The sequence below is a fragment of the Callithrix jacchus genome, chromosome 12 (assembly GCF_049354715.1).
Source record: "Callithrix jacchus isolate 240 chromosome 12, calJac240_pri, whole genome shotgun sequence".
In the NCBI taxonomy this organism is placed as follows: domain Eukaryota; kingdom Metazoa; phylum Chordata; class Mammalia; order Primates; family Cebidae; genus Callithrix; species Callithrix jacchus.
Genome location: NC_133513.1, coordinates 27067392 through 27081010, shown reverse-complemented (window position 1 = coordinate 27081010; position 13619 = coordinate 27067392). Strand labels below are relative to the sequence as shown.

General features: G+C 35.5%; 1 long non-coding RNA gene across 2 annotated transcripts in view; it reads left to right on the top strand.

Moving 5' to 3' along the window:
- Window positions 1-557: 557 nt before the first annotated feature.
- LOC118146216 (uncharacterized) overlaps window positions 558-13619 on the top strand; it is a 98618-nt gene continuing 85556 nt past the window's right edge. For both annotated transcript variants that reach the window (XR_013524333.1, XR_004731782.3), the window contains exon 1: window positions 558-637. This is a non-coding gene — a long non-coding RNA (uncharacterized LOC118146216). The remainder of the gene's footprint in view (window positions 638-13619) is intronic.

Here is a 13619-nt window from a genome sequence, read left to right as displayed (position 1 = left end):
AAGTGGGGATAGGAAGCTTCTAGAAAATGGACTTGCCTTCAAAAAGCCTGAGTAAGAAACGTAGTTTAACTTGTTTTAAAAGGACATGGGAAAGTTTCCAGGAAGGAACTTCCCTCTGATCTAAGCACAGAGGCTTAAACATCTGACTGACCTGAGTTGGGATCTCAACCCAACCATGTGTAAGCTGGGCATTCTCAGTAACATAACTCCTTCGAGCCTCAGTTTCTGTATCTATAAAATGGGAATAAATAATACACACGAAGATAACCAAAACCATATGAAAGATGTTACAGGAAAGGGGTTCCGATCCAGACCCCAAGAGAGGGTTCTTGGATCTCATGCAAGAAAGAGTTTGGGGCCAGCCCAAAGAGTAAAGTGAAAGCACACTTACTAGAAAAGTAAAGGCACAGAAGAATCACTACTCCCTAGAACAGCCCCTAAGGCTGCTGGTTGCCCATTTTTATGGTTATTTCTTGATGATATGCTAAACAAGGGGTGGATTATTCACACCTCCCCTTTTTAGAACATATAGGGTCACATTCTGACGTTGCCATGGCAGTTGTAAACTGTCATGGTGCTGATGGGAGTGTAGCAGGGAGGACAACCAGAGGTCACTCTCCTGGTCATCTCGGTTTTGGTGAGTTTTAGCCAGCTTCCTCACTGCAACCTGTTTTTATCCACAAGGTCTTTATGACCTGCGTCTTGTGTCAACCTCCGATCTCATCCCATGACGTAGAATGCCTTAAATCGTCTGGGAATGCAGCCCAGGAGGTCTCAGCCTTATTTTACTCAGCTTCTTTTCAAGATACTGTTGCTCTGGTTCAAATGCCTCTGAAAAAGGCACTTAAAAATGATTTCTAGGATTCTTATGATCAATAACATTTGGAAGTTACTAATTATCAAAACGTTGGAATGACCTGGGTGAAGAGGCTCTCACCTGTAATCCCAACACTTTGGGAGGCTAGGGCAGGAGGATTATTTGAGCCCAGAAGTTTGAGAATAGCCTGGGCGACATAACAGAACCCCATCTCTACAAAGAACAAACAACAACAACAAACACAACATTGAAATGGGCAGCCTTATGAAGCAGATATCGTCCTGACCTTGGTTTTGATGTGGGAAATTCCCAGTGCTCTGCAGCTTGGTGAACTGATGAATCCCTGTTGTAGGCTCCATACTACTGTATTTTCACACTTGTCATGACCCAGGCAAGTGTTAGCTGGGTCAATAGACAAAGGCATGCAATTGGGCAGGGAATTACACATGGCTGTCAATCTAGACACTTCCGGTATGTATGGGGAGTCACAGAGCTTTCCAGTTACATCACGACCTTATTCATCAAATGTTTTTGTTTATTTACTCTCTTTCACCTTCGTCTTTTAAAGTATGATACATTAATGATAGTTAACTTTATATCTTAGTGTCTGTATTAGAAATTATCAAAGGAGGAATTGTGAATTCATTAGAAGAGTAAACCCCATTCAAGGACAAAAAAGGGACTTTGAATCCTTTTTTGGGGAAAGGGTTGATGAGGTTTTTGTTATATATATGATACTTGAATCAGAGGTATAACTCTTACTGTCATGAGCTGGACATCAGGTACGGTTTAAGTAGATGTGTATGGGACATAAGTTGACAAAAAGTGTGTTTTGGCTTCGTAATGTGTCAACTTGGCTAGGGCGAACTATGCTCCCCAGAATTCACTTTGTTATATGGTGTTTTTTCTTTTTTAATTAGAGTAGACAGCAAAGAAGATTTTGGGGGGTTTGGATGGCAGAAGAAAGGCAACAGCAGTTTTGCAGCTCACACGTTTTGTGGCTGATCTGCTGATTCACCTCCTTGGCGTGAAGTAGCATATTGGCCTTTAAGTGCTTTACCTTCCTTTAAAGAGGAAGCTAAAGCTTCTCTGACTCCAAGACTAGAAGTGTGTATTTAGCTTCATGATAAAGGGTCCTGGCTTCTTCAGGATACCCTTATTGCCAAGGTCATAGTGAACACGAATAGACGTGGTTTCCAATTCATCTTTGTGAGGCTTTGGCTAAGGATTTTGGGTTCCAGCCTGCTCATGATCTTCCATCCCTAACTGCCTGCTCTAGGGACTTCAGGATCTAGTATCAGACAAGGACACACAAGCTTACAGAGACTGCTAACAGATTCCACAAGTGCAATCAGTTATCTAAGAAATCTCTTACCCATACACACACAAACACATCTATACACATACAAAATATCTTACTGGTTCTACTTTTCCAAATTTTTGAATTATTCTAGTTTTCTACTTTTTTGACTAAACTTTGAGTGACATGCAACTTTTCTTTCATACTGCTTGACTAAATGGTATCCAAAGATCTGTCCACAGAACATAGAAGGATTCTTGATTTGGTATTCCACGGAGGCCCTGCAGGGAATTTAAATGATCACTGTTTGAAGCTCAGAAGACAGATATTTTCCCAATTTTTAAAATTATGGCGGAACACACATGACATAAAATTTACCACTTTCACCATTTTAAGCACACAGTGGTATGAAATACATTCATAATGTAGTGAAACTATCACTGCCACTCTTCTTCATAATATTTTTCCTTTTTTTAAAACTAAAATGTTATCCATTAAATGCATTTCCACTTATCCTTATCCAAGCCCCTGGTAACCACCATTCCACTTTCTGTCTCTCTGATTTTGACTACTTTAAGTATCTGATGTAATTGGATTCATATAGTATTTGACCCTTTATGTCTGGCTTATTTAATTTAGCATGATGTCCTTCAGGTTCCGCCATGTTGTAGCATGTGCCAGAATTTTCTTCTGTATAATAGCTGAATAATATTCCATTGTATGCCTGTTCCACCATTTACTTATCCATTCCTCTGTCGATGGACGTTTGTGTTGCTTCCACATTTTAGCTGTTGTGAATGATGCTCCCTGAACACGGGTATACAAATATTTGTTTGAGGCCCTGCCTTCCATTCATTGGGTATATATCCCGGTGTGGAATTTCTGGATCATACGCTAATTCTACTTTTGCTTTCAGAAATTATCACACTGTTTTCCACAGTAGCTGAAACACTGTATTCCAAGCAATGGTGCCCAAGTGTTCCGATTAATTTCTTATTCTTACTAAAACTCGTTATTTTCTGTGTTTTTGAAGAAAATAGCTATTTGTATACATTTTTTGGAGAAATGTCTGTCCAAGTCCTTTGCCCATTTTTTAATCAATTAGTTTGTTTTTTTCATTGATTTTTAGGAATTCTCTATATATTCTGGATATTACCTTATCAGACATAGAACTTGAAAATACATTCTTCCAATTTGTTGGTTACCTTTTTACTCTGTTGATACTGTATTTTGAGGCACAAATACTTTAAACTTTTCATGAATCTAATTTAAATATTTGTACCATTGTTGTCGTCCAGGCTCTTGGTGTCATATTCAAGACACCATTGCTAAACCCAATGTCATAAAGCTTTTGCTCTACATTTTTTTCTAAGAGTTTTATGCTTCAAAATTTTACATTTAGAACTTTAATTCATTTTAAGTTGATTTTTGCATATGGTGGTAGATAAGAGTACAATTTCATTCTTTGCATGTGGATATTCATGTTTTTAAGCACAATTGTTGAAGAGACTGTTCCCCCCCCCCACCCCACACCATTGAATGATCCTGGCATCCTTGTCAATTTTATTTGCCAAATATGTAAGAGATTATTTCTGAACCTCTATTATTCCTTTGGTCTCTTTGTCTATCTTTACACCAATAGCTCACTATTTTAATTACTGTAGCATTGTAGAAAATTTTGAAATTAGAAAATTTGAGTCCTACAACTTTGTCCTTTATTTTCAATATTATTGTGGTTAATTGGGGTCCTTTAGAGTCCATATAAATTTTAGGATGGGTTTTTCTATTTCTACAAAAAACATCACTGGGATTTCGATGAGGGATTACATTGAATCTGTAGATTGCTTTGAGTAGTATTGACACCTTAACAATATTTTTCTTCCAATCCATGAACATGGGACATGTTTCCATTTATTTCTGTCTTGTAAAATTTATTTCTGAGAACTTATGAACACAAAGAAGAAACCAACAGACATGGGTCTACTTGAGGTAGAGGGTGGGAGGAGGAAGAGGAACAGAAAAGATAACTATTGGGTACTGGGCTTAATTCCTGGGTGATGAAATAACCTGCACAGCAGACCCCTGTGTGGTGAGTTTACCTATGTAACAAATCTTCACTTATAACCCCAAACCTAAAATAAAAGTTAAAAAAATTATTTCAGCAATGTTTTGAATTTTTCATTGTATGTGTTTTTAATCCCCTGGGTTAATTGCTAAGAATTTTATTCTCGTGATGCTATTGTAAATGAAATTGTTTTAATAATTTTATTTTTAGATTGTTCATCGTTAGTGTACAGAAATGTAACTGATTTTTCTGTGTTGACTTTGTATCCCGCTACTGTGAGTTCGTTTATTAGTTCTAAGAGGCTTTGGGTAAAATTCTTTAGAGGTTTCTAAATATATGATTATATCAGCCATAAACAGAAATATGTGACTTCTTTCTATCCATTTTAGGTGGCTTTTATTTTTTTTCTTGCCTTATTATCTGGCTAGAAATATAATGTTTAATGGAAATGGTGAAAGCAAGCCTCTTTCCTCATTCCTGATCTCAGAGGAAAAGATTTCAGTCTTTCACTATGCAGCAAAATGTTCACTGTGGGTTTTCCATATGTGGCTTTCATTATGTTTAAGTCATTTTTTGTCTATTCCTGGTTTATTATGAGTTTTTATTTAAAGGAGTGTTAAATTTTGTCAAATGGCTTTTTTGCATTAATTGATATGATCATGTGTATTTTTTCAAACTTCCTTCATTAGTTGATTTTCATATTTTGAACCATCATTGCATATTAGGAATAAATCCCACTAGGTTATGCCATAGAATCCTCTTAATGTGCTGCTGAATTCAGTTTGCTTGTACTTACTTGAGGATTTTTGCATCAATTTTTATAAGGGATATTCGTTTGTAGTTTGTTTGTTTGTTTTTCTATAATTTCTTTGCCTGGCTTTGGTATAAAGGTAATAGTGAACGGGTAGAATTAGTTAGGAAGTGTTCCCTCCTCTTCAATGTTTTGGAAAACTGAGTAGAATTGCTATGAGTTTTTCTTTAAATATTTGGTAGATGTCACCAATGAAGCCATTATGTCCTGGGCTTTTCTTTGTTAGGATTTTTTGAAGTTAGTTACTCAATCCCCTTACTAATTATAGGTCTATCCAGATTTAGTCTTGAGAGGTTTTGTGTTTCTAGGAATTTGTTCATTTCATCTATGCCATTCAATTTGTTGGCTTACAATTGTTCATAATTCTCTCATAATCACTTTAATCTGTAGAGAATCAGGAGTATGTTCTCACTTTCATTTCTGATTTTAGCAGTTTAGTATTTTCTCTTTTTTTTAGTCTATCTAGCTAGCTTTGTCAATTTTATAGATCTTTCCAAAGACGTAACTTTCGGTTGCATTGATGTTTTCTGTTTTCTTTCTCTATTTTGTTGACCTCTCATCTTTGTTATTTCCTTGCTCTGCTGGCTTTGTGTTTGGTGTGTTCTTATTCTGGTTACTTATGTTGTAAAGTTAGGTTGTGGCTTTGAGATTGTTCTTGTTTGTTTACTGTCCACATTGATAACTATAAATTTTTCCCAGCACTGCTGTTGCTGTGTTCTATAAGTTTTGGCATGTTATACGTTCATTTTCATTCATCTTTAAGCATTTTCTATTTTCTCCTCTGCTTTCTTCTTTCATTCACTGATCGTTTGAGAAGGTGTAGTTAAATTTCTACAATTTTATAAATTTTACAGTTTTGCTTAAGTTGTTGATTTCTAGCTTTATCCCATTGTAGTTGAGAAAGAGACTTTGGCTGATATTCATCTTTTAAAATCTGTTGAGACTTAACATGTGATCTAGTATATGGTCTATTCTAGAAAATGTTCCATGTTCACTTGAGAAGACTATGCATGCTGCTGTTAGGTGGAGTGTTCTCTAAATATTTGTTAGATCTAGTTGGAAATTATTTTGTTCAAGTCCTCAATTCCCTTACTTATCTTTTCTCTGGTTGAGTCTGAGTGGAGTACTGAAGTCTCCAATTATTATTGCAGAATTGTCTGTTTCTCTGTTCAATAGTGTCAGTTTTTGCTTCATACATTTTGATGGTTGTTAAAAAGAATGAACAAATAGTAGGTGTGTAAATGTTATAGATGTTTGTTTTAGATGTCTTATGTTTTATGCAGATGTGTTGTTTGTTGTGGAAATGTTATCGATGTACTATTTGGTGTGTGAAGGTTTATCTTTGTTATAGCTTCTTGCTGTACTGAAACTTTTATTAATACATACTTTTTTGTCTCTTGTAATCTTTTGTGACAAAGTCTATTTGGTCTGATATTATTATGGACACCTATGTTCTATTTTGATTGTTATTTGAATAAAATATCTCTTTGTATTCATTCCCTTTCAATCTATGTATTTTGAATCTAAAGTGAATCTGTTTTAAACAACATATGGTTGGACCACTTTTTTTTTTTTGAGATGGAGTCTCACTCTCTCACCCAAGCTGGAGTGCAGTGCCATGATATCTGCTCACTGCAACCTCTGCCTCCCAGGTTCAAGCAGTTCTTCTGCCTCAGCCTCCTGAATAGCTGGGATTACAGGCACCCATCTCTGCACCCAGCTACTTTTTGTATTTTTAGTAAACATAGGGTTTTGCCATATTGTCCAGGCTGGTTTCAAACTCCTGACCTCAGGTGATCCGTCTTCTTTGGCCTCCCAAAGTGCTGAGTTTACAGGCGTGAGCCACCATGCCCCTCCTGGACCACATTTTTAAAATGCGTTTTGCCAATCTCTGTCTTTTGATTAGAGAGTTGAATTCATTTACATTTAAATAATTCCTGATAAGGAGGAATTTCTTTCTGGTATTTTGCTATTTGTTCTCTATATGCCTTTAGCTTTTTTTGTTCCTCATTTTCTGCATTACTATCTTCTGCTGTGTTTAGTTAATTTTTTGTAGTGAAACGCTTAAATAACTTTCTCGTTTCTTTTTGTATATGTATACAAATGTAGCTATTTTCTTTGTTGTTATTGTGAGGATTTGATTTGACATCCTAGAGTTATAACACTTTAATTTGAATTTATACCAGCTTAATTTCAATAACACACAACCTCTGCTTTGTAAACAGCTTCATCCCCGTCTATTTTGGTTACCTTTTTATACATTTTATGCCTCAAAACATAAATTAATAATTTATTTCAATGAAGAAGTATGCTAAATTATGTAGAAAAACACATAGAATTAAAAAGTTACAATAATAGTAGCTTTTAGAATAATAATTCTAAAATGTATTCATCTCTTCAACAACATAGAAAACAAAAAGTAAGTTTATAAACTATTGTTTTAACATTAGAAGCTTTTATAATTGTCCATGCCATTGTCCGTTTTGTGACTTTTGTTTCTTCATATGGCTTCAATTTACTGCCTAGTCTACCTCTGTTTCATCTTGCAAGACTCCATTGAACATTTCTTGTAGGGCAGGTCTCATGATAACAAGCTCCCTCAGCTTCTGTTTTTCTGTGTATGTCTTAAATTTTCTCTTACATTTGAAGGAAAATTTTGCCAGATATAAAGATACTTGGCTCATAGTTGTGTGTGTATGTGGGTGTGTGTTTTCTTAGCTTAGCACTTTGAATATATGAGCCCACTGCCTTCTGTCCTCCAAAGATAAGAAATCTGCTGAAGATCTTATTGAGAATCCCTTGTCTGAGATGAGTCACTTTTCTCTCATTGTTTTCAGGATTTATTTTATTCTTTGTCTTTCGAGAGTTTAATTATAATGCCTCTTAGTTTGATCTTCTTGAGTTTATCTTACTTGAAGTTCATTGAGCTTTTTGGATGGTCATACTAATGTTTTTTCTCAAATTTGGGAAATTTTCAGTCATTATTACTTCAAATATTCTTTCGACCTATTTTTCCCTCTCTTCTCATTCTGGGACTGCCATAATGTGTATGTTGGTCTGTTTGATTATATCCACAGGTCTCTTAGACTCTTCACTCTTCCTCAATCTTTTTTTCTTTCTCCTCCTCAGGCTTGGTAATTCCTATTGCCAGTCTTCATGTTTTCTGTTTTTCCTTCTACCTGCTCAAATATGCCTTTACATTCCAGTAGTAAGTTTTTCAATCTAGTTATTATACTTTTTAGCTCTAGCATTTTTTGTTTGTTTGTTTCTTTGTAGGCTTTCTGTTTCTTTATTGATGTTTTATTTTGCTTGTGCATCATTTTCTTAACTTTCTCCATATTTATTTTTTTAATTCTTTGCCCATCTTTAAGATAGTTGTTTTAAAGGCTTTGTCTGGTAGATCTGCCATCACGTGTTTTTCAGAGACAGTTTCTATTGATTTCATTTTTTCCTTTAAATAGATCATACTTTCCTGCTTCTGTATGTTTTGTGATTTTGTTGTTATTAAAACAGAAAGGATATTTGAATTCGATAGTGTAGCAATTCATAAGTCAAATTTTAGAAGACATATATTTGTGATACCATTTTTCTGCTTTAAAACTGTGGTCTTAAGTCAAATAACCTCATTGATCCAGTTACTTTCCCTGTCAAATGGGAGATCATAACACTCATTTGTGTCAGAAACATCTACTCCCAAATATCAATGTTCTCCTACTCACCCCTCATTTCCCAGCCCTCTTGCAGTTAGGCAAAGCCAAGTGACTAATTTAGCTCCATAAACTGTGAGTAGAAATGATGTGCCACTTCTTGCTGAAACATTTAAAAGCTATTATGTGCCTCTTCAGCTCTTTTTTTCTCTCAATACAATAATTGTGGCAGCCACGTGATGAGCATCTATCAGCTTGAGTCCCTGAATGGCTCTGTGGAGCCAAACTCCTCACTGATACAAATTGAGAACTTAGTATGAGATTTAAACTTGTTGTGGGGAACTGCTGAAATTTCAGAGTTCACCGATTAACTGCTGCATAACCTAGACAATCCTGTAATGTCATATGCAATGTATCTGGTTGTTTTGGCGCTCAAATGAAAATGCTCAAGTGAAAAATATCTAAAAGGGTGCTAGACATAGAGCAAGTGCATGATAGCTATTTTTACCCCCCTTTTTTTTACACCAAATTTCTATTTGGCCACCTAAATAGAAAATTGATGTAAAAGAAAAGAAACAGTCCACCTATAGTCATCTTGTAATATTCCCATCCTATGCCCTTCTTTCTTCTACACATATGAAAGCACATTTAGAAAACTGTGAATTTGTGAGACCTCTAAATGAGGGCCTAAGAATTTTCAATAAAATGCTCTTTCTTTTTAAAAAGGATTGTGTGTACGAGCCCTTGGAAACAGCAGGCACATCTGTGCAATGGAGATGTTTGCTTATAAACAGGGGTGAAAGCCACCTGCTCTGGAATCTACTGATTGCATCATACCAAGTGAGCAGCTAGTTGCAGATATGGCTGAAGATGCACAAATGTTTTGTCATGACAAAAGCCTGAAGGTCTAAGTAACAACTTCGCCCTGAGATAGACAGCAGAACCTCTGTCCTGTGAGATCTCTCACACTATGGTTTTACTGTCATCCAACTGCATACAGCGCACATTTCAGCGTAGTGAAATATTTTCAATGGCACAGTTGGTGTGTTTAGACTGGTGCCTGGAACAAGTTGATCACTCAGTCCCATCTTAGCACTACTAGCTGTGTAACTCAAGGCAAGAGACTTAACATTTCTGACCTTTGGCTTTAATTTGTAAGATAAGGATAAATTGTATCTAGTACCTGTCTTATAGATTAATAGAAAGACTGAGTGAGATGTGTGGGAAACACAATTAGTACAGAGTCTGGCATGTAGTAATTGCTGAATAAATGTTTATAATAATAATTGTGATCTTTATTATCCTCATTGCTGTTGCTACCAGAACACCATCTGTTGCATTACTTTGCCTTCTATGATTACATGGACTATTTTCAAAGGGCTAATCATTATACTTTAGAGAAAATTTTTATTATTTATTTATTATTATTTTTATCATTAAATTTTTATTATTTGTTATTTTCATTACCTATAACTCAAGTTTAATTTTAAAATAAGCTATTTATCAGCACTACATTCTATGATTTCACGTAAGCTATTTCAATTTATTCTTGTAAAACTTTGCATAATCATTAAAACTATATAGCTAGAAAACATAAGTCCAAAGGGGTTAAATAATTTGCCTCATATTAAACAGTTTATATTTTTTGTATTTTAAATTGTCGGGAGTACAAACCCAGGTTTTCTGATTCTACGGTCTTTACTTCATCCATTCCACATTACAACTTCAGGAGACTTAAGACGGCCACCTTGAAATGTGGGTGTGCCCCCTCCTCCATTCCTTGCAGCCTGCGTAATTCTGGCTAAAGTATATCCTTTATTTCTCTAAAGTTAAATGATTAATGAAATTAATATTTAGGTATCAGTTTTCACTGTTTTACTTCAAAAATGTATTCATAGACACGATCACATTTGAATCTTTCTTAACTGCTTAGTCCAACAGAGGCTTACTCATCCTTTTTCTCCAGATGAAGAGATAAAGGCTGAGTGTCAGCAGGCAGCATTCCTGAGGTCGCAAAGATGCTCATAGGCACTGCGTGAACAACTCAGGTCTTCTGATACTCAGCCTATAGCTCTTCCTTTCATGTCCATAATTCCAGAGGCCATCTGTAAAGTACTTATCATCACAATTAGAGAAAACGCTATTAAACTTTGATTTCCAGATGTAGTCGTCACCCCTGATCCATGCAGGATGTGTTCCCAGACCGTCAATGGATGCCTGAAACTAAAGATGGTACCAAATCCTGTGTACACTACTTTTTGTCCTTTACATACATGGCTATGGTTTAATTTATAAGTTGGATGTAGGGGCATGCACCCGTAGTCCCAGCTACTCAGGGGACAGTTGGGAGAATCACATGAGCCCAGAAGTTTGAAGCCATCCTGGGCAACATAGTGAGATGTTGTCTCTAAAAAATAAAATAAAATAAAACTTTAATTTATAAATTAGGCACAGTAAGATATTAACACCAGCAATAAATAATAAAATAAAACAATTATAATAAAGTATTGTATAAAAAGTTATATAACTGTGTTCTCTCTTTCTCTCTCTCCTCTGACCTCCTCTCCAAATATCTTAATATTTTCAGACTGCAGTTGACCACTGGTAATGGAAGCTGCAGGAGTGAAACCACATAAGCAATACCTTGGATATGCTACTATGTATCCCAGGAAGAACCAAACACTCTCAGTTTTTATTTAGCCGCTCTTATTCCAACGATTTTGTTTTATTTGCAGAGAACAAAATGCAAAAGGAAATACTCAGTGCTAGAAAATAACCCCCTAGGGTATACCAATGAACTCTTTGCCTAAAAATAAACTCAATTTGGCAAGAGCCACCTGCTGTTTCTTATAAAGCGGCTGGGGGAAACACAAATCCTGAGGCCTCGGGGACTTGTTCTCTTTCACTCCTGTTTCCAATTCTCCACACACTCTCTATTTTAAAATCAACAGCACTGAAGCATACTTTACATACAATAAAAAGGACATATTTGAGATGTAGAGTTCTATGAATTTTGACCAGTTTATAGACCCATTTAAACATCATTCCCAATGAAGACGGAGAATGTTTCTCTCACGTCAGAGAGTTTGCTCAAGAGCCTTTTATAGTAAATCGCCTCTGACTCCACAATCCAAGCAGTTGCTGACATGATTATCTATCGCTATAGTTTCGCCTATTTTAGAATTTCAAGCAAAAGGACCCTGCTTTCCTTTTAGCTTCCTTTTTTACTCAGCATAATGCTTTTGAGTTTCAGCCATGTCATCATTGTGTGTATCACTAATTTGTTCTTTTTCATTCCTATAAAGTATTCATTGTGCAAATATATCACTCTTTCATGCCTTTACCTTTCGCAAGCCCATTTGGTGGTTTCCAGTTTGGGGTTATTATGAGAAATGCTGCTATAAAATATTGGTGTACAAGGCTTGTTAGGAACATACAGTTTTATTTCTCTTTGAATCATATAATTGCTAGACTCTATAGAAAATGCGCGTTTAACTTTGTAGGAAAGCCCCAAACCCCTTTTGAAAGTAGTTGCAAAACGTGAGGGTTGAAATAGCACCGCATCCTTCATCACTGCCTTCTTCCAGCCAATCCTCAGGCAGCCACAGGTCTGCTTTCTGTTCCTGTAGACAAAGTTTCATTCTGTAGAATTCTTTGAACTGAATCACACCCTGTGTACATGTTTTTGGTCTGGCTTCTTACACAGCATAGTTTTGAGGTTCACTCGTATTTAATAGTTACCAATGTTTTGTTCCTTTTCATTGCTGAGAAGTACACCATTGTGTGGATATGCCACAATTCCTTTATTCACTCACCTGTTGATGGACATTTCAGTTATTTCCAGTCTTTGGCTATTACAGGTAATGTTGCTATAAGCTTTTATTTAGAAGTAATTGTGTAGTCGTAAGCTTTTATTTTTCTTGGATAAGTGCTTAGAAGAATAGCTGGGTTATGTGGTATTATATGCACATGATTGACTTTAAGAAACTGCTATATTGTTTTCCAAAGGGGTTATGCAATGTTGCACTTCCACCAGCAGTAAGTACGAGCTGTTTACTATGTTTACCAGTATTTGGCATGACTTATCCTTAGCTTTAGGCATTCTGGTGGGTACATGATATTGTCTCGTTAAGACTTTAGTTTGAATTTTCCCAGGGTTAATGATGTAGTGTATCTTTTTAGTTGCTTATTTGCCATCTACTTATCTCTTTGTGTGAATTGCCCGCTGAAAACTTTTGCTTTCTTTTAAAATTTAGGGCATCTGTCTTCTTGTTATTGAGTTGTAAAATTTTCTTACATTTTTAAGATATAAACCATTTGATAGATATATGTTTTATAAATATTTTCTCCCAGCCTCTTTATTTTTGTAATGATATATTTTGAGGAGCAAATGTTTTTCTTTATGATGAAGTCCAATTTGTCAATTTTCATTTATGAATCGAGTTGTTGTTGTTATTTTTAAGCAATATTTCCCTAATGCAAGAAGGCAACAATTTTCACCTACATCACTTTCTAAAAACATTGTAGTCTTAGATTTTGCATTTAGGTCTGTAGTCCATTTTGATTCATTTTGTGTGGCATGGGATATGAGTCAAGGTTCACTTTTTTCCATCTGGATTTCCACTTGTTTCAGAAACTTTTATTGAAAAGGCTATCGTGTTTCATTGAATTGTTTGTGCACCATTTTTGAAAATCAGCTGATCATAAACATATGGCTCTAGTTGCATTCCATATTCTGTCCCATTCATTTATTATAATTCACTGGTTTTTATTAATCCCATATTGTCTTAATTATCATAGCTTTATTTTTCTTTACTCCTTTAAAGTTTTTTTCTATGACTTTTTTTTTTTTTTGGATATATACCCTGTAGTGCTGGGCCGTATGGTAGCTCTATATTTAATTTTTTGAGGAAACTCCACACTGTTTTCCGTAAAGACTGTACTAATTTACATTACCACCGGCAGTACATAACACCTCC